Consider the following 26,231-nt stretch of genomic DNA (forward strand, 5'->3'; position numbering starts at 1 on the left):
CCGCCCCCCCTCCCTCCCTCTACTGTAATAGCATTGGTGGCAGTGTGCGCCCCCGCCCCCCCCCCCCCCCCGATCATTGGTGGCAGCGGAGTAGAAGCATCATACTTACCTGGCTGCTGCGATCTCTGTGTCCGACCGGGAGCTCCTCCTACTGGTAAGTGACAGGTCTGTGCAGCGCATTGCTGTCACTTACCAGTAGGAGGAGCTCCCAGCCGGACGCAGACATCGCAGCAGCCAGCAGGTATGAATCTTCTACTATTGCTAAGGCTAAGTAACCATGGCAACCAGGACTGCAGTAGCGTCCTCGTTGCCATGGTTACCGATCGGAGCCCTAGCGATTAAACTGGGACTCCGATCGGAACTCCACTGCCACCAATGTATTAAAAGAATAGAGGGAGGAAGGGGGGGGCCGCACACTGCCACCAATGTATTAAAAGAATAGAGGGAGGAAGGGGGGGGGGGGGGGCGCACACTGCCACCAATGTATTAAAAGAATAGAGGGAGGAAGGGGGGGGGGGGGGGTCGCACACTGCCACCAATGTATTAAAAGAATAGAGGGAGGAGGCGCACACTGTGCCACCAATGTTATCATTACAATAGAGGGAGGGAGGGGTGGCGCACTGGCCACCAATGAAATTTAAACTGGGGAGGGAGGGGGGTCTGCCCCCTGCTGCCTGGCAGCCCCGGATCTCTTACAGGGGGCTATGATAGCACAATTAACCCCTTCAGGTGCAGCACCTGAGGGGTTAATTGTACGGATCACGGCCCCCTGTAAGAGATCGGGTGCTGCCAGGCAGAAGGGGGCAGTCATGTACACAGTTTGTTGTATATTCTAACCAGAAGCGTCCCCATCACCATGGGAACGCCTCTGTGTTAGAATATACTGTCGGATCAGAGATTTCACGAAGTGAAAACTCAGCTATGAAAAAGCTTTTATGCAGACGGATCTTCGGATCCGTCTGTATGAAAGTAACCTACGGCCACGGATCACGGACACTAATCTTGTGTGCATCCGTGTTCTTTCACGGACCCATTGACTTGAATGGGTCCGTGAACCGTTGTCCGTCAAAAAAATAGGACAGGTCATATTTTTTTGACGGACAGGATACACGGATCACGGTCTCGGCTGCAAAACGGTGCATTTTCCGATTTTTCCACGGACCCATTGAAAGTCAATGGGTCCGTGAAAAAAAACGGCACAACGGCCACGGATGCACACAACGGTCGTGTGCATGAGGCCATATACTGAGGAACTGCATTCCAAGCAATTCCCTTCAATTACAAGAGGCCATGAATGTATTGTTGAGGGAGGGGGGAGCGGAGTAAGAAAACGGCTCAAAATGCAATTCCTTAACATTTAAAGGGGTAGCGAGTCTCACTCAGTTCCTTACAGAGGTGTACAGAATACTGCACTATTATACGACCGGGATAGGATTTCAAAGAAAGCAAAACACAAACTTCTTGAAAGAATCAAAAAGCGGATTATGTCTTTGAAGATTAAGAACCGAGCGCCTTAGCTCATTAAAGGTTCCTTATCCAGTGCGGCTCCTCCAGCTCCACCACCCACAGGCACGGAGATCACTGGAGTCTGGGAAAGCTGGGTAATAACCAATATGGCCTCCATTACAGCTCCCGCAGAGGTGCTCACCAAGTCCTAGCCTCGTTATTCAGAAATCCAGGGTGGAGAGGGAAATCGCTGCCGTGATGGAGTCTGGGAAAGCTGTGGCCTCCTTTACAGGGTGGTCACCCAACATTCCCACATTACTGAAAGGCAATGATATTATTTATCACAACAGATTTGCAGTTAGAGGCTGTAATGGAAGCCATATTGGTTGTCACCCAGCTTTCCCAGGAGCAGATAGAACAGCTGATTTATGGGGACATGCGCTGGACATATCCCTAGACTTGGTAAAAATACACACGAGTCTCGTTTTCCCCTCCGGATTATAACATGTATTTATGGTGCCATCTATTCTGGGGTTGTCTGGTACCAAGAGGGAACCCTGCACTGCAGCCAGACAGCATGATCTGCCCACGGTGCAGATCATAGAGGGTTAACACAAAGCCCCACCCCTGGGCTACAGTAGAAAGCTGCCTAAATAACAATCCCTTAATAAACCTGCCCTGCACTCCCTGAAACATTGCATGTGCATTGGGGCAGATTTACTCATCGAAATGTGCAAGCAATATGGCCGCCATTACTACCCCAGTCCGTAAACGCAATCTTCTCTGGTATGACTGACTCTGTCGTGCTGCACTTAAGAGGGTGTGGCCTAAAATGTGACAATTCTAAATCAATATTCTATTGCTAAGGTCTCTTGCACATTTTGCTGTCCGTTTTTCACGGATCCGTTTTTCGTAGTGTTTCTGATTCCGTTCTGTTTTGCCGAGTACATTCCGGTTTTTTTTTGTGCACCCATTGAAATTAATGGTTCTGTATATGGACCGCATACGGACCGCAAAAAAAAAGCTTAAGTAAGCCAACTAATATTTGAAATAAAGTTCGACAACGGGGGTCATTTATTATGATCCCCTATGCCAAAAACTAGCAATCAAAAAGTTACACACCCACCTATATTTTGTGCCTTTTTGAACGCCTGTACGCTTAACTTTAGGAGCGTGGTCATCAGCCCCGGTACAGTCACTATCATTTACACCAGATCCCAATGGAGGTTCACCGACTGCCAAAGGATGTGCCTAATTTATGACTAGCCCCGTGCCACATCATTAATTAAGCGGAGGGGATATTAAAGACCAGAGTACAACGCCAGTCTATGATACATGACCCCCAAAACGTCTAGTCATGTACCAAACTTATTATCCAGTCTGAGCCCCTGTGATAAATCTGGTCCGATCTAAATTTACACGGTCAAAATATAATACAGGATTAGTAAATCTGCCCGAGGGCATTCCAATTCTAAAATCTCTGCTTGATGTCAGCAAACAAGAGGCAGACCTCCTGCACCAGCCAAAGGCTACATTCACACCACCGTATGTGTTTTGCGGTCCACAAAAAATAAAATGGTATCCGTTTTTTTTGTGGATCCATTGTAACAATGCCTATCCTTGTCAGCAAAACGGATAGGACATGTTTTATCTTTTTTGAGGGGTCAGCACTTTGAGGGGTTCTCCAGTCTATACAAAGTATGGTTGGAGCTTCAGGCTTCTGTCATGTGACATGAAGATCGGGAAGTCAACTGCGACTTGGCTTCTTTTGATTGTCAATGGGATCATGATGTGACACATGACTGGTGGGGGAAGGGGTTCTGGCACTGTCTACAGACCACCCACAGTGGTGACACGCTCTGGACCGGAAGACAGAAGTGGACGCAATGTCAGAGGAAGCCCCGTCTTGTTTAGTAGAAGGGGTCATGTGACTGGATACATGCCACACAGGTAAGTATAGTACGCGCTGACAGTTATATACACATTACAACCCCCTTAATGGACATGTGGACCCTTCAGTGGGTGGTAGCCTCCATTATCTCTAGTTCTGTATTTTTAGAGCAGATTACAGTAATTCATCAGTGGACGGTTTTAGCCTGAAGGAAAAATGTCCATTATAAACCAGGGATCAGAGCAGTGGAATATTCTGTCATCGCCGCTATACACAGCCTTATGTCAAGAACTGCGTGACAAGCCAAGGCCGCAACGATGGAAACCTGGGAAATGGCGCCAAAGGTGATTTAACGTTTTATATGGAAATTGTAAGGGGACCGAGGTAAGGAGTACGGATGTCACCGCTCTGGCCTGCTCATATGTCCCCATAATATATAGGTCACACCTATAGAGGAAAATTGATAAAAAATGACAACGTCATATAACGGTCAAATATAGCGCCATTACTCATGACACACATGGCAGATTTCTCTGAAATGACCATACATTTTAGATGCTTTCGGAACGCTTGTTAGCCCGACAGACACCTCTTCCGACCTCCCAATACTAGGCCAAATATGCATGTGTCCCTCGGCCAGACACACCTCGAACAGCGCCATCCTTCTCTCCAGACACGTTAGATCAGCGGTCAGCAACCTTCAGCAGTCCGGATGTGATGAAACTACAACTCCCAGCTTGCTCCATTCACTTCTATGGGAGTTCTGAAAACAGCAAAGCAAGTGTGCATGCTGGGAGTGGTAGTGTCACCACAGCTGGTGAGCTGAAGGTCGCTGATCCCTGCTTTAGATGGTCACCTGGTGCAGCGAGAATAAGCAGGTTCGGCTGACATACATGTAAAGTATATGGCCAGCTTTCGACTAGGGCTGCACGGCGTTTCCAGCACATTGGGGTTAAATTCCTACAACCAACATTACCCTACAGGAAACAAGCTGCAAAAAATATTTGACAAGTAGCGACCATGGGGGCAGGGACTGGCCTGGGCTTCCCATTCACAAACACTACATCCAGCTCCTAATAGACATACCCCTAATTAGGCCAAAGGGAGCGAAACTATCAAACAGCTATAAATTCCGTTGGACTAATTCACAGAGAAGTGAAGAGAAGTATTTTGGGAGTCATTTATCAAACTGGTGTAAAGTACAACTGGCTTGGTTGCCTATAGCAACCAATCAGATTCCTCCTTTCATTTTCCAAAGGAGATTTCCAAAATGAAAGGTGGAATCGGATTGATTACTATGGGCAGCTAAGCCAGTCCTACTTTACACCAATTTTGATAAAAGACCCCATTTATTTTTATTAATGCAAGAACGCAAAAAGCTTTACCCTACAAAATCAAATAAAAACCATGACAAGAGAGGACAAAGCTGCTACCATCAGTTTGCAGATTATATTGCATGTGTGATATTGAATAATTCACATATAAGCTTTAATGCAATATAAAAGCAATTGGTATCACAAAATGAATTGTATATGGTATATATATATATATATCTCTCAAGAAAACTAAGATAAAAATATATACTGGCCAGTAATTAATACCGATATCAGTAAAAGTGCCATATAATTAATATCCGTGAACCAACTAATGAGGGTTGGTTAGTTACTGACGCAGTACGACAGTGAGTTAGACACCAACGCGTTTCACCATGTGGCTTCTTTTGGAAAGGAAGGGGGGGGGGGGGGTACACTACATTCAGCCTAAATTTGGCTAATATCTGAGGACAAAAGCTCTTGCTCCCCCCTTCCCCCACAGGTTTAGGCCTCCTGCACGCTGTTTGCAAATTGCAGATCCACAAAATACGGATGCGGTCCATGTGGATCCCGCACATTTCGCGGGCCCCAAAGTAGAAATGCTTATCCTTGTCTACATAACGGACAAGAATAGGACATGTTCTATCATTTGCGGAAGGGCTGCACAGATGCGGACAGCACACTGAAGACATCCAAGCGCTGCTGCTCCATAGAAATTAATGGGTCCGCATGTGATCCAAATACGGTGGTGTGCATGAGGCCTTAGTGTCCCTTCAAGCAGTGGAAATGAACATGACCCGCTGGGGCACTGCAGCAGTCTTCCTGTAATCCAGACGGCAATCTGTGCCCTTGGCTGAAAATATTCAACCAAATTCCTGCTTTTTTCCCCCCTGCCCTGTGATTGAGTCTGGAATGTAGAAAGTGTATGTTAACTGTTTAATGACTAAACGCTGGACGGGCGCCAGACCTAGCCACCCTGGGCCTAACAACTCAACGTCAAATTAACACCAAGGCTTTGGAGGTGCCAGAACCATCTTCGAGCGTGAAGATGAGGCAAACAGCTATTCCTATACTTTATAAAATGTCGTTTTTCCACTTGAAATTTTTTTTTTTTTAAGGTGCAGAGACAAGAGGCCGATTTATGATTCTGATGACTAAAACAATGTCAATAAAGTTTATTGAAAGTGGCACATAACACATTCAGGTTCTGAAGTGAGACACGTACCTCTACAGTTTGTGTCTCGTCAACAAACTTTATTTACAATGTCAAGAATGTCATTTAAGACCTGTGAGTGTCCATTCACACGTCCGCAATTTCGTTCCGCATTTTGCGGAACGGAATTGTGAACCCATTAATTTCTATGGGGCAGCACAATGTGCAGCCCGGACATTGAATTGCGGACCCGCACTTCCGGGTCCGCAATTCCGTTCCCCAAAAAAATAGAACATGTCCTATTCTTGTCCGCTGTTGCTTCTATGTCCTATTCTTGTCCGCTATATTCTATAAGTGCCGGCAATGTGCGGTCCGCAAAATGCGGAACGCACATTGCCGCTGTCCGTGTTTTGCCGATCTGCGGATCCGCAAAACAAGTTGCGGACGTGTGAATGGACCCTTACTTATGGTCCACCAATCAGCTGAGCAAGCTCTATGTCACCTTAAAGGGGTTTTCCAGCGTTTCTATATTAAAGGGCTATTGTCAAGATCAATATGTTGATCATTGGTATCCGACACTCTGCCGATGGGCTGTTTTGCAGCAGTACTGGCGCTGGAACTACAGAGCTCTGCCCGCTGTGTAGTGGACATAAGTGGTTACTGCAGCCCTCCTGCCATTGTCTTCACTCTCCATCTACACAGTGTACGGAACCGTGTAGTGCTGGGACTATGTGGTAACGGGTAATCGGTGACAGTGTGAGGTGTTGAGAACAGTTCCTCATTAGAAATGTACTAGATAACCACTGTTTACCCAGAGATAGCGCCACACACATGGTTGTGGCTGTGCTTAGTACTGCAGCTGAGGCCCAGTACAAGTAATTGGGCCTGGGGTGCTGTACCAGGCACAGCCACAACCATACACATGGTGCTGTGCCATGGTCCTTTCATTTAGCTGTATGGGTGACGGAAGTCAGACCCCCCACCAATCTACAGCAGAAGAAAACCACTTTAATGAGAGTAATGGGATGTCTTAATATCCAGGGGGTCACCAGCCTGCCCCCTACAATAAGCCTGGGTGCCACTGGTGGAGCATAGGTGGCTCCTTTACCTCCAGGTGCTCTGCCCCTTTAATAATCCTCAGTAGAAGACTTTCCATTCAAATAAAAAGTATTTTCCTGCCCTGACTCATGCGCCAGTGAACAGATGCAATTCACGTTAAATTTAGAAGTTGTAACGTTTTTAAGGGAGATGATCGGAGACAAATCCGAGCAGCTGCTGCTCCCTCCAGCTGTAAAACGATAAAAACAAATTCTTTCCCAGACGGCACAGGGGCTCCCAATAAAACTCCCATCATTGTAAAGGATTACACCACAATAAAAGAGGATAGGAATCCGCCTCCTGCATTCCCCATGCTATACCGTAACTGTAGAGACCATAACCTGCCTTCTAGCTCCAACCTGTGACTCTTCAGCTGTTAAAAGACTACAACTCCCAGCATCACTCTGGAGGAAGAATCACAACTGTTCTCTGCTGGAGTACCAGAGTATTAGTACTACCAGAGCTTGAATAAAAACTTCCTAATATAATTTCTGGATCAGTTTTCAGTTCCAAGATCTCTGCTACCAGTCAGGGAATAGGAAGGATTGTGGTAAGGGTGCATTCACATAACCGTATTTTCAGTCCGCGGATGAACCGCATTGTTTGCATTATCAAATGCGAACTCATTTATTTCTATTGGGTTGCAAAAAACGTGGACAGCACACATCCACATCTGTGTGGCCGAGCCGCAAATTATTTTAAAAAATGGCTATTTTTTCCCTTTCTGTGGACAAGAATAAGTATTTTTTTTCAATGAAGCCTGCAAATAGCGCAGGATGCACAAGGACCGCATCTGTAATTTGCGGATCCACAGCAAAACGGATATAGTGATGTGAATTGCACCCTAAACGGTATGCGCACATCCAGGTCTCATGCACACGACTTTATGTATTTTGTGATCCGCAAAACAAGGACGCTTTTCATGTTTTTTTTTCTTTATGGACCTGTTGACTTGAATGGGTCTGTGGTCCCCGTTTTGCGACCAAGTATAGGACATGTGTTATCTTTTTGCGCAACGCACATGGATCATCCGTATGCTTTACAGAAACGTATGTCTGTTCTGGAAAAGGATAGAATACGTCCGCAAAATGTGGCCCACAGAACCACTGAAGTCCACAGAAAAACGACGGCACATGGACCGCACATGTATTTTGCGAACTGCAAAACGGACACGGTCCTGTGCATAAGGTTGAAGTCAGACGCTCCGTTAGATGCGGCAGCAAATTCCTTAAAAAAAATTAAAAAAAAGCCAGCAACATAAAAAAATAGTCGCCTCCTGGCAGATCCCATAATCAACGCCATGATGAATCCGGCCGTTCCGTTAATTTCAATGTTCTTTTCCCATACAGAACAATGGAAAAAAAAATATAGAACATGCTGCACGCACAAGTGATGCGTGAAAACCAACGCACATGTACACAGCCCCATTGACCCTATTGAAATGAATGGGTCTGGATTCCGTGTGGGCAACAATGCGCTCGCATCACGCATTGCACCTGCGCAGAATACTCGCTCGTCTGCAAGGGGCCTTAGTGCCAAAATTGCGCCATAATTCTGTCTCAACTAAACCTTCTAATAGTTGGTATAAACGTAGGGCTTATGAACACGATGGTAAAGGCTCCATGCACGTGTTGCAGACTGCAAACGCTTTAATTGGGTCCATGATCCGCAAGATCCGATGCCGTGTCCTATCTTCGGACGTATGCCCACAGAAACACTACGAAGGGCTTCCATGGGCTTTCGGGTCCGTGCCTCCGCACTGCAAAAGACAGGACATGTCCTATGTTTTGGCGCATCTTGCCGATCATGGACCCATTCAAGTCAATGGGTTCCGCAGCGCAGCACTGCACGCACCAGGTCCCATATATTGCAGACCGCTATTTGCCGTCCTCAACGCGGGCACGGAGCCCTTGCGTTGTGTGAATGAGCCCTCAGATAGAGGTGTCTTTCCCTGCACCACATTCATCATCCAGCCCCTGTGATAAGTCTGGTGCAGGACTAGACAGCTTACCACCTACAGAATCGGTAAATCTGCTGCAGCCAGCTCTGTGTCCAGACACTAATGGAAGCAGCTCTCTCTCTCTCTCTCCAGCACCAGTCAGAGGCTGAATTACAGTCACATAGCTCATAGTCAGTGAGCCTCATCATTCTAGGACAATACTGTCAAAGTTCATCTTGAAATGCATCAGTCCCCCCCCCCCCCCCCCAAAAAAAAAGGCACTGAGCATGTACTTTCATCAGAGGAAGTGGGAAAACCACCAGACACTGGAGAGAAAATCACTGCTCCTCAACCATCACAGGAAGACTGCTCTCTTCAATGACACACATGGGTACATGGGGCAAGGAAGACGCCACCTTACCAACTGCTTCCTCTTCAGTGCTAGTGCTGATCAGGGGTCTCCAGCCTGTGACTCCCCATCTATTGCAAAACTATGATGGCTGCTGGAGCATAATGGGAGTAGTAGTTCCGCAACTGTTGCAGATTGAAAGGAACTGTCCTGAAGCCCTCAAGCACCCCGAGTGTACCCTCACAAGCTGCATTAGAAATGTACCAAGGTGGGTCCCTCACCTGGCAAGGAGCAACACCCACACAGACTAGCCCTCATAAGAATACTGATCAAGTAAAACCGCTTGCCCCAGATCTGTGCCCAAGTGCTGGCTTGTCGTAGATGTATGCCAGGGTGGCAGCCTGCCCTAGATTTGTGCTCTAATGCCAGCTTGTCCCAGATCGTTATCAATGTCCCAACTGCAAGCCCGCCCTCGGCCTGTGTATGAACATCAGTGACCAAGATGCCAGGAGACTACGTGCCAGTTTGCTAACCCCAGTGACTCCTCACTGGCACCCAAGTCCCAGGTCTCTGACAGCCTTCCTTGGTGTGGCCAGTGCCAACCTGTGGTAGAAGAGTGGCCCCACCACCTGAGCCTGCTCCAAACAAGGAGTCAATTGTTCCAGCACCTCCTCCGCAGCCCCACATTTCAGGATCACAGACACCGGGAGGATGACTTGCCTGCAGTGGAACTACAAGTCCCAGCATGCTCCAGCTGCCCACACGTCTGGAGTTGTAGTTCCTCCGCAGTTGGGAGAGAAGTTGCACAACTCCCTTATCAGATCGAGAAGCCATGAAACAAAGTCAGCACAAACAAGGAAACTAGTGTAAAGCCTTCCTTGCCCGCAACCCCATACAGGGCACTCTATACAGTCCACAGCCCAGGCAGGGCCCCTGGGGGCCCCCGGAACTCCACTCACCGCAGGAAGCACATGGCTGAAAGTTAAAGGACAATTCCACCTCCCTTCCTAATAACAGCGCAGAGTCCCCCGGTCTTACCTGCCCTCTGGTGTCCCGGATCCTGGGTACAAAGACGCCAGTGTCCCCCTCCCCGGTGACTCCCCTCCCTACTACCCTCTGCCTCTCTCTCCCCTCAGCCTGGGCTCCCCGTGACGTCGATCGGCCACGCCCCTCCACGGCTCTCACTGTCCTGCACGGAGGAGGAGGCGGGCTTACGCCGAGCTTGCCCGCGAATTGGCTGCGGCATCTGTCAATCAGGAAAAGTGAACATTCCAAAATTTCCAGGGCAGGATGAGCCTGGAAACAGGAAGCGGAGCAGGGAGGATGCGGGGTCCAGGGTACTGGAGAGGGTGGGGGTGGATGAAGTGAACATAGTATAGTGGATCCAGTGATAAACGGATGAAGGGAAAAAATAGTATAGTGGATCCAGTTATAGAGGAAAGAGGGGGACTGGCTCAAGTAAAAATAGTATAGTGGATCCAGTTATAAAGGAAGGGGGGGGGGGTGGATCTAGTTATAGAGGAAAGAGGGGGGGGGGGCTGGATCTAGTTATAGAGTAAAAAGGGGGACTGGATCAAGTAAAAATAGTATAGTGGATCCAGTTATAAAGGAAGGGGGGGATCTAGTTATAGAGGAAAGAGGGGGGGGGGCTGGATCTAGTTATAGAGTAAAAAGGGGGACTGGATCAAGTAAAAATAGTATAGTGGATCCAGTTATAAAGGGAAGAGGGGGGACTGGATCTAGTTATAGAGGAAAGAGGGGGACTGGCTCAAATAAAAATAGTATAGTGGATCCAGTTATAAAGGAAGGGGGGGGGGTGGATCTAGTTATAGAGGAAAGAGGGGGGGGGCTGGATCTAGTTATAGAGTAAAAAGGGGGACTGGATCAAGTAAAAATAGTATAGTGGATCCAGTTATAAAGGAAGGGGGGACTGGATCTAGTTATAGAGGAAAAAGGGGGGGACTGGATCCAGTTATAGAGGAAACAAGGGGGGGGGGCTGGATCCAGTTATAGAGGAAACAAAGGGGGACTGGATCCAGTTATAGAGGAAACAAGGGGGGGACTGGATCCAGTTATAGAGGAAACAAGGGGGGACTGGATCCAGTTATAGAGGAAAGAGGGGAAGGCTGGCTCAAGTGAAAATCGTATAGTTGATCCAGTGATAAAGGGAAGAAGAGGACTGGATGAAGGGAACAAATAGTATAGTGGATCCAGTTATAGTGGAAAGGGGGGGGGACTGGATCTAGTTATAGAGGAAAGAGGGGGGGACTGGATCTAGTTATAGAGGAAAAAGGGGGACTGGATCAAGTAAAAATAGTATAGTGGATCCAGTTATAAAGGAAGGGGGGGGGGTGGATCTAGTTATAGAGGAAAGAGGGGGGACTGGATCTAGTTATAGAGGAAAAGGGGGGGGGCTGGATCCAGTTATAGAGGGGGGGGACTGGATCCAGTTATAGAGGAAACAAGGGGGGGGGGCTGGATCCAGTTATAGAGGAAACAAAGGGGGACTGGATCCAGTTATAGAGGAAACAAGGGGGGACTGGATCCAGTTATAGAGGAAAGAGGGGAGGACTGGCTCAAGTGAAAATCGTATAGTTGATCCAGTGATAAAGGGGGGGCTGGATCCAGTTATAGAGGAAAGGGGGGACTGGATCCAGTTATAGAGGAAGGGGGGGGGGGCTGGGTCCAGTTATAGAGGAAAGGGGGGACTGGATCCAGTTATAGAGGAAAGGGGGGGGACTGGGTCCAGTTATAGAGGAAAGGGGGGACTGGATCCAGTTATAGAGGAAAGGGGGGACTGGATCCAGTTATAGAGGAAAGGGGGGACTGGATCCAGTTATAGAGGAAAGGGGGGACTGGATCCAGTTATAGAGGAAAGGGGGGACTGGATCCAGTTATAGAGGAAAGGGGGGACTGGATCCAGTTATAGAGGAAAGGGGGGACTGGATCCAGTTATAGAGGAAAGGGGGGACTGGATCCAGTTATAGAGGAAAGGGGGGACTGGATCCAGTTATAGAGGAAAGGGGGGACTGGATCCAGTTATAGAGGAAAGAAGGGGGGGCTGGATACAGTTATAGATAAAAGGCGGGGACTGGATCCAGTTATAGAGGAAAGAAGGGGGGGCTGGATACAGTTATAGATAAAAGGCGGGGACTGGATCCAGTTATAGAGGAAAGGGGGGACTGGATCCAGTTATAGGGGAAAGAGGGGAAATATATTCATTAATAGAGAAAATGGGCAAAGTGGATCCAGTAATGGATGTAAGAGGGGAAAGTGGATCTGTGATAGAGTAATGCACCTCAGTGTTTGGTCAGTGATTACCATCAGTGATTTTGAGCCAAAACCAGCTGCAGATCTTTCCCTTATACCTGATATCTGTGGAGGCTCCATTCCTGGTTTTGGCTCACAGTCACTGATGGAAATCACTGACCAAACACTGATGTGTGAATGAGGGATAAGGAGGGGGAAGTGAATTCAGATATAGAGGAAGGAGGGGGAAGTGGTCCCATAAATAAAGAAAAAGGACAAAGTGGATCCAGTAATAGATGAAAAAGGGGGAAGTGGATCTGTGATAGAGTAAGGAGGGGACGTAGATCCAGGCATAGAGGAATGAGGTGGGTGGATCCAGTAATAGAGCCAAGAGAACAACATGAATCCAGTGGCAGAGGAGAGTGGATCCAGTAATTAAGGGAAGTGACGTGTGATGGAGGAAAAGGAACTGGATCCAGTGATGAAGGAAAGAAAGGGAACAGTACAGTGTGAGAGAGAAGAGGGGGAACTAAATCCAGTAGGAAATAGGAGGGGTGGTTCCATAAGGTGGGGTTGGATTCAGTGATGCAGTGTCAGAGGTGCCTAGGACCCACCAGTAGAGTTCATTCTGGGGGCCCAAGGTACTGCTACAGGCAAACTCTACCTGCTCACACAGAGGCAGCAGCAAGATGCCCCAAGAGGTTTATGGGGCCCCTGCAGTGACATGGAGAAGGCAGGTCCCTGGGCTACGTCACCTCAGCTCCCCGATTCATCTACAATAATAATCTGGATTCAGGGAAGCTGGTCTTTGGTAGATAGATCAGGGGGACCATAGGATTGAGGGAGGGACTGGAGCCAGTGGAAGGGGGCCCTGTGGATGTAACAAACATAAATGAGGACGAACACCACATTGGATTTAGTTAGACCACTGGGTCACGTGATGAGCTCTTTGGTCCACTGATGCATATAGGTCAAGGGATTGATATTTTGGGGGAAGACTAGGGGAATGGATGTAATGGGGAGGTTTAGTTTAAAAAAAAATAAAAAATGCTCCAAATTATAGGATTAAAAAATGGTGTGGCTAAGAGGAGGTGTGCCAAAGAGAAGTGTATTGGTGTAAACGGTATGTCATCCAGCCTCAAGCGCTGGGTGATAAAAGAATAGAGCCTTCCTCCTCCATGTCTGCCGGCAGGAATATGAATTCTCCTGTAGGACTTGCTGTTCATGCAGTTTTGTCATATCACCTAGTAATTGGGGTTATATGGTTAATGACAGCATTATATCGCCATCTACTGGTCAAACATCATATTGCAGCACTGTTTTTTTAGTCCTGAAATCTCCATACAATACAAGGTACTCCTCTGACAGTTAACTGTTTTACTAAAGTATTGTAGAAGATGGGTCGGCACTGCGGTTTGCACGTGGTGCACGCATCCAGGGAAGGCGTCCCACTAGTATATAGTGAAAAAGGACTGACACTCACTTTCTTGATGAAATGTAGAGAGGCATAATAGCATCATCAGTTACTAGTTTTGTCTCAAGCCTGAGCCTTTTTCAAACTGTATTATGCCTTGAATAAACGTTTCTTCATATCATCAAGAAAGTGAGTGCCAGTCCTTCTTCGCTATATGTTTTACTAAAGTAGTGATAATCCTCATGCAAAAAATGGGACCTTGTAGCTACATGAATTATCAGTTGTTCTAGATCATTGGATAGTCATAGAAAAGTATGCAGAAAGGAGCACTCTGGGCTAAACTGATGCATATTCACAAGAGTGGAAGCTCAGGGGGCAGCGTATGGTCCTGGGATTCTCTCTTGGAATCCCTGTGTTAATTGTGCCTGGAGTGTTCCTATAAGATCTGTAAGGAACACAGCCCGTCGCCTGATGTGAAATGCTGTCACTGTTATATAATTTGGTCTCTATTCTCTGTCCTTCTATGCAAAAAGGTATCTCCCAAGGTAAGAGAACAATCTCATAGAGCCACCTTCTGGAAGTGGTACAAATCTGCTGACAGATGCCCTTTAACGGCTTAAGCTGGCACCGATGGTTGACGTTTAACCCCTTCCATGCCACGGTAGAGATCGCTGTGTGGAAAAGGTAAACAGGGAGCTCCCTCCCTCTCCCATCGGGCCGCTGCACTGCTGTGGCAGCGTCCCGATGTTTACCATGGCAACCGGACACCTTCACAGGCATCCAGGCTTGCCATGGTATATCTGAGCCTGACAGGGTCCTGCCAGATCAGGCTTAGGCTCCATTCACACGTCCGTAAGTGTTTTGCGGATCTGCAAAACACGGACACCGGCAATATGCGTTCCGCATTTTGCGGACCGCACATCGCTGGCACTTAATAGAAAACGCCTATTCTTGTCCTCAAAAATGAATCCCTACATGGGACAATTGCCCCCCCCCCCCAAAAAAAAATATGGCTTTCAGATAACGGATACACAAAAACATGATTTTTATTTTCCAAAAATGCTTTTATTGTTTAAAACAGAAATAAAAAATAAAAAAAGCATCCGTAACAACTTGCTCTAAAAAAATAGCACATCATGTAACCTGTCAGGTGAACATCGTAATAAAAAAAAAAAACTGTGCCAGAACAGACATTTTTTGGTTACTTTGCCTCACAAAAAGCATAAGATCGAGCGATCAGAAATCATATGTATCCCAAAATAGTACCAATTAAACTGTCACATGGTTTCCAAAATTGGGTCACTTTTTGGTAATTTCTACTGTAGAGATCTTCAAATGTGACATGGTGCCTAAAAAACATATGGCACTTCTTTTCTTCTTCGCCCTGCTGTGCGCCCATACAGCAGTTTATGACCACACGTGGGGTGTTTCTGTAAACTGCAGAATCAGGGTAAGGCTACATGCACATGACCGTTGTGTGTTTTGCGGTCCTCAAATTGCGGATCCTCAAAACATGGATGGCGTCCGTGTGCGTTCCGCAATTTGCAGAACGACGCAGACAGCCATTAATATAACTGCCTATTCTGGTCAACAAAACGGACAAGAATAGGAAAGGTTATATTTTTTTTGCCGACCACGGAACGGAGCAACGGATGCGAACAGCACACGAAGTGCTGTCCGCATCTTTTGCTGCCCCATTAAAGTGAATGGGTCTGCATCCAAGCCGCAAATACTACGGTTCGGATGCGGTCCAAAACAACAGTCGTGTGCATGAGGCCTAATAGATATTGAGTTTTTTTTGGCTGGTAACCCTTGCTGTGTTACATTAAAAAAATTATTAAAATGGAAAATCTGCCAAAAAAGTGAAATTTTACAATGTAATCTCCATTTTCCTTTAATTCTTGTGGAATACATAAAAGGTTAAAATAGTTTATAAAATCAGAGTAAGGAAGCGAGCACTCACTCTATGGCAATTATTACACTTCAAATAAAATATAAAATACAATGATTAAAACACTGTGAATATAGTTAAACGGTCGACCGTATGTATAGCACTGATAAGATTGGCACAATAGAATATGGGGGGCTTATTCAAGCATAAAAGGTTCTCCAGTGGTGTCCTGGTGAAAAAGTGATATAACAAATAAGTGAAAACACAACAGTGATGAAAAGTAATAATAAATATTCCTGAAATCAGGATAATAAATTGATAATCATGTCCATAATATGCAAAAACGTGATAAGAAGCGTGAATGCCTGTGAAAAGTAATTCAAATCAAGAAAGGACACCTGTTGGAGCCCTGCGCAATTGAGCACACTATTATGCTTGTATTCCTTCCTGTAGCAAATAAAAACGTCCGAGTCAATATATGCCCTTGACCGCAACAAACGCTTTGTCCGTTGTCTGTATTCAGCTGTTTAATGTTTCATTCATATAGACAGTTTATGGTAGCAGCTGAAGTCTTACCTCTCTCTGGAGGAAGCGGTCAGCGGTCTTACCTCCTGTGGTACTATGTTAAAAAATCACTTCCTTGGAACGCTATAAGAAGTCTGCTAGAGACGCCGCTCCGTCTTCACGGCTTGCAGGCTCTGACAATACAGCCCAATCTCGCGATGATACAAGTAGGACTTCCGTCCGGTCTCTGTACTCGCTCAGGTGGTCAGGGCAATTCAATTGTCACAAAGTAACAGTTCTTAATTCAATAGTTTCTCTTTAAAGCATGGCCATGCGATAAGTCCTTTTTATGGAGGTATGATCGGAGTGTCTGATAACTCAGACGCGTTTCGGGATATTCCAATCCCTTCCTCAGTGGTATATCCTGCACTCCTAACCTCCTCCTTTTTAAACGTTCATAGGGTCCTCTGTAAATCCTGGTTGTCATAGTCCAGAATTGGAGTGTTCTCAGCAATTTTCCGCCATGATGCGGTTATGTTGCGTTTTTTTTCTTATAGGTGCGTTTTTGCTTGTTTTTTATTCTAATAGTTGTAATCAATTGATATACCCCATTAAAACTTTAAAAAAATGTATACAATTACTAATACCATAAGAAATTGTAAATAAATAGTAAAATTGATTAAAAAGCAGCTAAAAATGCTAAAACTTAATAGGCATAATATAAGGATTCAAATAGATCATCGGCAGTGATGTTGGGTTGACATGGAGAAGGTCGGACCTGGCTAGGGTCCCAAACCAGAGGGGGGGGTCCCAGCGCCGATAAACGGCCAAGCTTGGGACCCGCCATCGGGGATAGGGCCCAAGCCTTATATAAAACCAAACAACTCCATGTCAGAATTCAGTCCGAACGGTAGTAAGGAGCCAAATTCATAAATTTGCCTGGCAGAAAAAAAACGCAACAAAAACGCAACATAACCGCATCATGGCGGAAAATTGCCGAGAACACACCAATTCTGGACTATGACAACCAGGATTTACAGAGGACCCTATGAACGTTTAAAAAGGAGGAGGTTAGGAGTGCAGGATATACCACTGAGGAAGGGATTGGAATATCCCGAAACGCATCTGAGTTATCAGACACTCCGATCATACCTCCATAAAAAGGACTTATCGCATGGCCATGCTTTAACCACTTTAACCCCGCTAGCTAAAACCCCCTTAAAGGGTTTCTACCACTTCGGTGTCACTTATTTAGCTGTCAGACTCTAGCGATCCGCTAGTGTCTGCTCTGGCCAACCATCCTAATATAATTGCTTTTGGGGCAGCCGTTTTGATAAAAAAACTACTTTTATTAATATGCTAATGAGCCTCTAGATGCTATGGGGGCGTCATTAGCACCTAGAGGCTCCGTCTACCTTCAGAAACTGCCGCCGCCCAGCGCGTCCCTCCAGCCCGCCCATCTCCTCCTGAATGCGATCCTCCTTGTGAGCGCCTGTATTCGGCGCATGCGCAGTGAATGTCTGACAGCTTCCCTGCTCAGACATCTCCACTGCGCCTGTTCCTCGGAGCACTATGGCGTCATCGCGCAGGCGCAGTGGAGATGTCTGAGCAAGGAAGCGGTCAGACATTCACTGCGCATGCGCAGAATACATACGCTAACAAGGAGGATCGCATTCAGGAGGAGATGGGCGGGCTGGAGGGACGCGCTCGGCGGCGGCAGTTTCTGAAGGTAGACGGAGCCTCTAGGTGCTAATGACGCCCCCATAGCACCTAGAGGCTCATTAGCATATTAATAAAAGTAGTTTTTTTTATCAAAACGGCTTCCCCAAAAGCAATTATATTAGGATGGTTGGCCAGAGCAGACACTAGCGGATCGCTAGTGTCTGACAGCTAAATAAGTGACACCGAAGTGGTAGAAACCCTTTAATGACCAGGCCACTTTTTACACTTCGGCACTACACTACTTTCACCGTTTATTGCTCGGTCATGCAACTTACCACCCAAATGAATTTTACCTCCTTTTCTTCTCACTAATAGAGCTTTCATTTGGTGGTATTTTATTGCTGCTGACATTTTTACTTTTTTTGTTATTAATCGAAATTTAACGATTTTTTTGCAAAAAAATGACATTTTTCACTTTCAGCTGTAAAATTTTGCAAAAAAAACGACATCCATATATAAATTTTTCGCTAAATTTATTGTTCTACGTGTCTTTGATAAAAAAAAAATGTTTGGGCAAAAAAAAAAAATAGTTTGGGTAAAAGTTATAGCGTTTACAAACTATGGTACAAAAATGTGAATTTCCGCTTTTTGAAGCAGCTCTGACTTTCTGAGCACCTGTCATGTTTCCTGAGGTTCTACAATGGCCAGACAGTAGAAAAACCCCACAAATGACCCCATTTCAGAAAGTGGACACCCTAAGGTATTCGTTGATGGGCATAGTGAGTTCATAGAACTTTTTATTTTTTTGTCACAAGTTAGCGGAAAATGATGATTTTTTATTTTTATTTTTTTTCTTACAAAGTCTCATATTCCACTAACTTGCGACAAAAAATAAAAAATTCTAGGAACTCGCCATGCCCCTCATGGAATACCTTGGGGTGTCTTCTTTCCAAAATGGGGTCACTTGTGGGGTAGTTATACTGCCCTGGCAATTTAGTGGCCCAAATGTGTGAGAAGTACTTTGCAATCAAAATGTGTAAAAAATGGCCTGCGAAATCCGAAAGGTGCACTTTAGAATATGTGCCCCTTTGCCCACCTTGGCTGCAATAAAGTGTCACACATCTGGTATCGCCGTACTCAGGAGAAGTTGGGGAATGTGTTTTGGGGTGTCATTTTACATATACCCATGCTGGGTGAGAGAAATATCTTGGCAAAAGACAACTTTTCCAATTTTTTTATACAAAGTTGGCATTTGACCAAGATATTTATCTCACCCAGCATGGGTATATGTAAAATGACACCCCAAAACACATTCCCCAACTTCTCCTGAGTACGGCGATACCAGATGTGTCACACTTTTTTGCAGCCAAGGTGGGCAAAGGGGGACATATTCCAAAGTGCACCTTTCGGATTTCGCAGGCCATTTTTTACACATTTTGATTGCAAAGTACTTCTCACACATTTGGGCCCCTAAATTGCCAGGGAAGTATAACTACGCCACAAGTGACCCCATTTTGGAAAGAAGACACCCCCAAGGTATTCCGTGAGGGGCATGGCGAGTTCCTAGAATTTTTTATTTTTTGTCACAAGTTAGCGGAAAATTATGATTTTTTATTTATTTATTTTTTTCCTTCCAAAGTCTCATATTCCACTAACTTGCAACAAAAAATAAAAAATTCTAGGAACTCGCCGTGCCCCTCACGGAATACCTTGGGGTGTCTTCTTTCCAAAATGGGGTCACTTGTGGGGTAGTTATACTGCCCTGGCAATTTAGGGGCCCATATGTGTGAGAAGTACTTTGCAATCAAAATCTGTAAAAAATGGCCTGCGAAATCCGAAAGGTGCACTTTGCAATATGTGCCCCTTTGCCCACCTAGGCTGCAATAAAGTGTGACACATCTGGTATCGCCGTACTCAGGAGAAGTTGGGCAATGTGTTTTGGGGTGTCATTTTACATATACCCATGCTGGGTGAGAGAAATATCTTAGCAAAAGACAACTTTTCCCATTTTATTATACAAAGTTGGCATTTGACAAAGATATTTCTCTCACCCAGCATGGGTATATGTAAAATGACACCCCAAAACACATTCCCCAACTTCTCCTGAGTACGGCGATACCAGATGTGTGACACTTTTTTGCAGCCTAGATGCGCAAAGCGGCCCAAATTCCTTTTAGGAGGGCATTTTTAGACATTTGGATCCCAGACTTCTTCTCGCGCTTTCGGGCCCCTAACATGCCAGGGCAGTATAAATACCCCACATGTGACCCCATTTTGGAAAGAAGACACGCCAAGGTATTCAATGAGGGGCATGAAAAGTTCCTAGAATTTTTTATTTTTTTTGGCACAAGTTAGCGGAAATTGATTTTTTTTGTATTTTCTCACAAAGTCTCCCTTTCCACTAACTTGGGACAAAAATTTCAATCTTTCATGGACTCAATATGCCCCTCACGGAATACCTTGGGGTGTCTTCTTTCCAAAATTGGGTCACATGTGGGGTATTTATACTGCCCTGGCATTTTAGGGGCCCTAAAGCGTGAGAAGAAGTCTGGAATATAAATGTCTAAAAAATTTTACGCATTTGGATTCCGTGAGGGGTATGGTGAGTTCATGTGAGATTTTATTTTTTGACACAAGTTAGTGGAATATGAGACTTAGTAAGAAAAATCAAAAACAAAAACAAACAAAAAATTTCCGCTAACTTGGGCCCAAAAAAATGTCTGAATGGAGCCTTACAGGGGGTGATCAATGACAGGGGGGTGATCAGGGAGTCTATATGGGGTGATCACCCCCCTGTCATTGATCACCCCCCTGCCATTGATCACCCCCCTGTAAGGCTCCATTCAGACGTCCGTATGATATTTTACGGATACATGGATCGGATCCGCAAAACGCATACGGACGTCTGAATGGAGCCTTACAGGGGGGTGTTCAATGACAGGGGGGGTGATCAGGGAGTCTATATGGGTGATCACCCACTGTTGTACAAAGTGGCAGTCTGTCATGTCTACATGATGTTCTAATAAAGAAGCGGTTTTAACATGGATCCAATTTGAATCTGAGACCTTCTTCTAAATTACCTGATCACCCCCCTGTCATTGATCACCCCCCTGTAAGGCTCCATTCAGACGTCCGTATGATTTTTACGGATCCACTGATACATGGATCGGATCCGCAAAACACATGCGGACGTCTGAATGGAGCCTAACAGGGGGGTGATCAATGACAGGGGGGGTGATCAATGACAGGGAAGTGATCAGAAAGTCTATATGCGTGATCACCCCCTTGTCATTAATCACCCCCCTGTAAGGCTCCATTCAGACGTCCGCATGTGTTTTGCGGATCCGATCCATGTATCAGCGGATCCGTAAAAATCATACGGACGTCTGAATGGAGCCTTACAGGGGGGTGATCAATGACAGGGAAGTGATCAGGAAGCCTATATGCGTGATCACCCCCTTGTCATTGATCACCCCCCTGTAAGGCTCCATTCAGACGTCCGCATATGTTTTTTGCGGATCCGATCCATGTATCAGTGGATCCGTAAAAATCATACGGACGTCTGAATGGAGCCTTACAGGGGGGTGATCAATGACAGGGAAGTGATCAGGAATTCTATATGCGTGATCACCCCTTTGTCATTGATCACCCCCCTGTAACGCTCCATTCAGACGTCCGCATGTGTTTTGCGGATCCGATCCATTATCAGTGGATCCGTAAAAATCATACGGACGTCTGAATGGAGCCTTACAGGGGGGTGATCAATGACGGAGGTGATCAGGGAGTCTATATGGGTGATCACCCCCCTTGTCATTGATTACCCCCCTGTAAGGCTCCATTCAGAGGTCTGCATGTGTTTTGCGGATCCGATCCATGTATCAGTGGATCCGTAAAAATCATACGGACGTCTGAATGGAGCCTTACAGGGGGGTGATCAATGACAGGGAAGTGATCAGGAAGTCTATATGCGTGATCACCCCCTTGTCATTGATCACCCCCCTGTAAGGCTCCATTCAGACGTCCGCATGTGTTTTGCGGATCCGATCCATGTATCAGTGGATCCGTAAAAATGATACGGACGTCTGAATGGAGCCTTACAGGGGGGTGATCAATGACGGAGGTGATCAGGGAGTCTATATGGGTGATCACCCCTCTGTCATTGATCACCCCACTGTAAGGCTCCTTTCAGAGGTCTGCATGTGTTTTGCGGATCCGATCCATGTATCAGTGGATCCGTAAAAATCATATGGACGTCTGAATGGAGCCTTACAGGGGGGTGATCAATGACGGAGGTGATCAGGGAGTCTATATGGGTGATCACCCCTCTGTCATTGATCACCCCCCTGTAAGGCTCCATTCAGAGGTCCGCATGTGTTTTGCGGATCCGATCCATGTATCAGTGGATCCGTAAAAATCATACGGACGTCTGAATGGAGCCTTACAGGGGGGTGATCAATGACAGGGGGGTGATCAGGGAGTCTATATGGGGTGATCAGGGTTGATCAGTGGTTCATAAAGGGTTAATAAGTGACGGGGGGGGGGGGTGTAGTGTAGTGTAGTGTTTTGTGGTACTTTACAGAGCTGCCTGTGTCCTCTAGTGGTCGATCCAAACAAAAGGGACCACCAGAGGACCAGGTAGCAGGTATACAGGGAGTGCAGAATTATTAGGCAAGTTGTATTTTTGAGGATTAATTTTATTATTGAACAACAACCATGTTCTCAATGAACCCAAAAAACTAATTAATATCAAAGCTGAATATTTTTGGAAGTAGTTTTTAGTTTGTTTTTAGTTTTAGCTATTTTAGGAGGATATCTGTGTGTGCAGGTGACTATTACTGTGCATAATTATTAGGCAACTTAACAAAAAACAAATATATACCCATTTCAATTATTTATTTTTACCAGTGAAACCAATATAACATCTCAACATTCACAAATATACATTTCTGACATTCAAAAACAAAACAAAAACAAATCAGTGACCAATATAGCCACCTTTCTTTGCAAGGACACTCAAAAGCCTGCCATCCATGGATTCTGTCAGTGTTTTGATCTGTTCACCATCAACATTGCGTGCAGCAGCAACCACAGCCTCCCAGACACTGTTCAGAGAGGTGTACTGTTTTCCCTCCTTGTAAATATCACATTTGATGATGGACCACAGGTTCTCAATGGGGTTCAGATCAGGTGAACAAGGAGGCCATGTCATTAGATTTTCTTATTTTAAACCCTTTCTTGCCAGCCACGCTGTGGAGTACTTGGACGCGTGTGATGGAGCATTGTCCTGCATGAAAATCATGTTTTTCTTGAAGGATGCAGACTTCTTCCTGTACCACTGCTTGAAGAAGGTGTCTTCCAGAAACTGGCAGTAGGACTGGGAGTTGAGCTTGACTCCATCCTCAACCCGAAAAGGCTCCACAAGCTCATCTTTGATGATACCAGCCCAAACCAGTACTCCACCTCCACCTTGCTGGCGTCTGAGTCGGACTGGAGCTTTCTGCCCTTTACCAATCCAGCCACGGGCCCATCCATCTGGCCCATCAAGACTCACTCTCATTTCATCAGTCCATAAAACCTTAGAAAAATCAGTCTTGAGATATTTCTTGGCCCAGTCTTGACGTTTCAGCTTGTGTGTCTTGTTCAGTGGTGGTCGTCTTTCAGCCTTTCTTACCTTGGCCATGTCTCTGAGTATTGGACACCTTGTGCTTTTGGGCACTCCAGTGATGTTGCAGCTCTGAAATATGGCCAAACTGGTGGCAAGTGGCATCTTGGCAGCTGCACGCTTGACTTTTCTCAGTTCATAGGCAGTTATTTTGCGCCTTGGTTTTTCCACACGCTTCTTGCGACCCTGTTGACTATTTTGAATGAAACGCTTGATTGTTCGATGATCACGCTTCAGAAGCTTTGCAATTTTAAGAGTGCTGCATCCCTCTGCAAGATATCTCACTATTTTTGACTTTTCTGAGCCTGTCAAGTCCTTCTTTTGACCCATTTTGCCAAAGGAAAGGAAGTTGCCTAATAATTATGCACACCTGATATTGTCACAACCAGACAGCTGAGAAGCTCTGACAGAGGCCTTTCAGAACCTCCTCTTTGAGTTTCTGTGTTGTGGTATTCAGCTCCTCCTCTCCTTAGCCTCTCTCAGCTGTCATGTGTTGGACTAATTGCTTCCCTTTAAATTCTTCCCCAGAAGGCTTTTCTGGGCGGCTTATATTTCTTCCTGGAGTATGTGTGCATGCCCATTTGGTTCTCCTCTCCTCTACAAAGTTAAGTGTTGAACTGTTATCTGTTATTTTCTGTTTGCTGGATCCCAGGTGACCCTGACTCCCTCCGTGTCTGGTGTAGGGAGCCGGTGGTCGTGTCCCCTCATTATTGTAGGGTGCTCAGGGGTTATATAGTCAAGGTACGTGGATATGCATACCTCCACTATTCGGATCTATGCATAGGCTAAGCAGCCAGGGAAAGTGCCAGGTCTTCTACAGGGGTCTCCCTTTTGTTCCTTAGCTGTTGGATCCAGCGAGTCATTTATGCATGTTGTTTTGCCTTGTTACCTGTACACATTCCGTGACATTATAAGCCGCCAAAACCGTCTTAAGCATGGATCCGGTTTCACTTTTGGCTGAACGCTTCCAGGGTCTTTCATTGGAGGTAGCTGACCTCCGTAAGACTTTTTCTCAGCTTCAAGTGACCGGTTCAGCTTGCGTTCATGGAGCTTGTTCTGAGCCTAAGATCTCGCTCCCGGATACGTTCTCCAGGGGTAGTGAGAATTTAGTGCGTTTTAGAGAGGCTTGCAAACTCCATTTTCGCCTTCTTCCCCTTTCCTCTGGAGATGAGGAACGGAGGGTGGGGATCATTATATCGCTGCTCAGAGGTAACGCTCAGTCCTGGGCCTTTTCGCTGCCGGAGGGGGCACGGCCTCTCCGTTCAGTGGATGAATTCTTTTTAGCCCTGGGTCAGATATATGATGATCCGGATCGTATTGCTCTGGCGGAGTCTAGACTACGTCTCTTATGCCAGGGTAAACAATCCGCAGAAATATACTGCTCAGAATTTCGGAGATGGGCAGCTGATACTGGTTGGAATGATGCTGCACTCCGAAGTCAATTTTGCCATGGTCTTTCAGAGGGATTGAAAGATGCATTTGCCTTTCATGAAAGGCCTATTTCTTTGGACTCTGCTATGTCTCAGGCCGTTCGTATTGACAGGCGTCTTAGAGAGAGAGGAGAGATCTCTCCTTCATGTCATACTCGGTCCCAGGACTGTGCAGCGGTCCCATTCTGTGCGCAGGGGTCTCAGTCGCTGTCAGCCCCTTCTGAGCAGGAGCCCATGCAGCTGGGGTTGATTGCTTCTGACAATAGAAGATTCAGCCCGCATGGGACGGTTTGTTTTTGTTGTGGAGGTATTAATCATTTGGCAAATATTTGTCCCTCTAGGAGATTCAGGCAGTTCTCTGGGTATAATAAAGAAACAAAGAGGAAAAAATCTTTGAAAAATGTTCCGTCTGTTACTATTGGCAGGGTTGAGGCGGAAATTGAAGGTTTTCCGTTTGCTTGTAGTTCCCGTTTTGTCCTGCCGGCTAGGGTGGCGCTAGAGAGCAAGAACATTTTTTGTGAGATTTTTGTGGATAGTGGAGCAGCGGTCAATCTCATTGATAATCAATTTGCGATAACTCATGGTTTCCAGGTGTGCGCTTTGAGAAAGGATATCCCTGTTTTTGCTATCGATTCCGCTCCACTTTCTCAGAAATCATTAAAGGGCATAGTTCACAATATCCGTTTGATTGTGAGTGATGCTCATGTTGAGGATGTGTCATGTTTCGTCCTTAGCGGTTTGCCTACTCCTCTGGTGTTGGGGCTGCCCTGGCTCACTAAGCATAACCCCACCATTGATTGGCAAGCGAAGCAAATAAATGGTTGGAGTGACTTTTGCAGAGAGAATTGCCTCATGACATCTGTTTCTGAGGTTGCTACTAAGACTATACCATCTTTTCTCTCTGAATTTTCGGATGTCTTCTCTGAGAGTGGAGTTCAGGATTTGCCCCCGCACAGGGAGTACGATTGCCCTATTAATCTCATCCCAGATGCCAAGCTGCCTAAATCTCGTTTATACAATCTTTCCCAACCTGAGAGGATCGCTATGCGTGCTTATATCTCTGAGAGTCTGAGAAAAGGACACATACGACCCTCGAAGTCACCTGTTGCCGCTGGTTTTTTCTTTGTTAAGAAAAAAGATGGTTCTTTAAGACCTTGCCTGGATTTCAGGGAGCTGAACAATATCACAATTCGTGACCCTTATCCGCTTCCTCTGATCCCGGACCTATTT

The 26,231-nt window shown here is 46.0% G+C and overlaps 1 protein-coding gene across 16 annotated transcripts in view; it reads right to left on the reverse strand.

Annotated features, from left to right (window-relative positions):
- PPFIBP1 (PPFIA binding protein 1) overlaps positions 1 to 10,347 on the reverse strand; it is a 116,246-nt gene extending 105,899 nt beyond the window's left edge. For all 16 annotated transcript variants that reach the window (XM_044281437.1, XM_044281439.1, XM_044281435.1 and 13 more), the window contains exon 1: positions 10,228 to 10,347. The gene's annotated coding sequence lies outside the window, so the exon portion shown is untranslated. The remainder of the gene's footprint in view (positions 1 to 10,227) is intronic.
- Between the last annotated feature and the right edge of the window lie 15,884 nt (positions 10,348 to 26,231).

Source organism: Bufo gargarizans, chromosome 2, assembly GCF_014858855.1.
Source record: "Bufo gargarizans isolate SCDJY-AF-19 chromosome 2, ASM1485885v1, whole genome shotgun sequence".
NCBI classification, from domain to species: domain Eukaryota; kingdom Metazoa; phylum Chordata; class Amphibia; order Anura; family Bufonidae; genus Bufo; species Bufo gargarizans.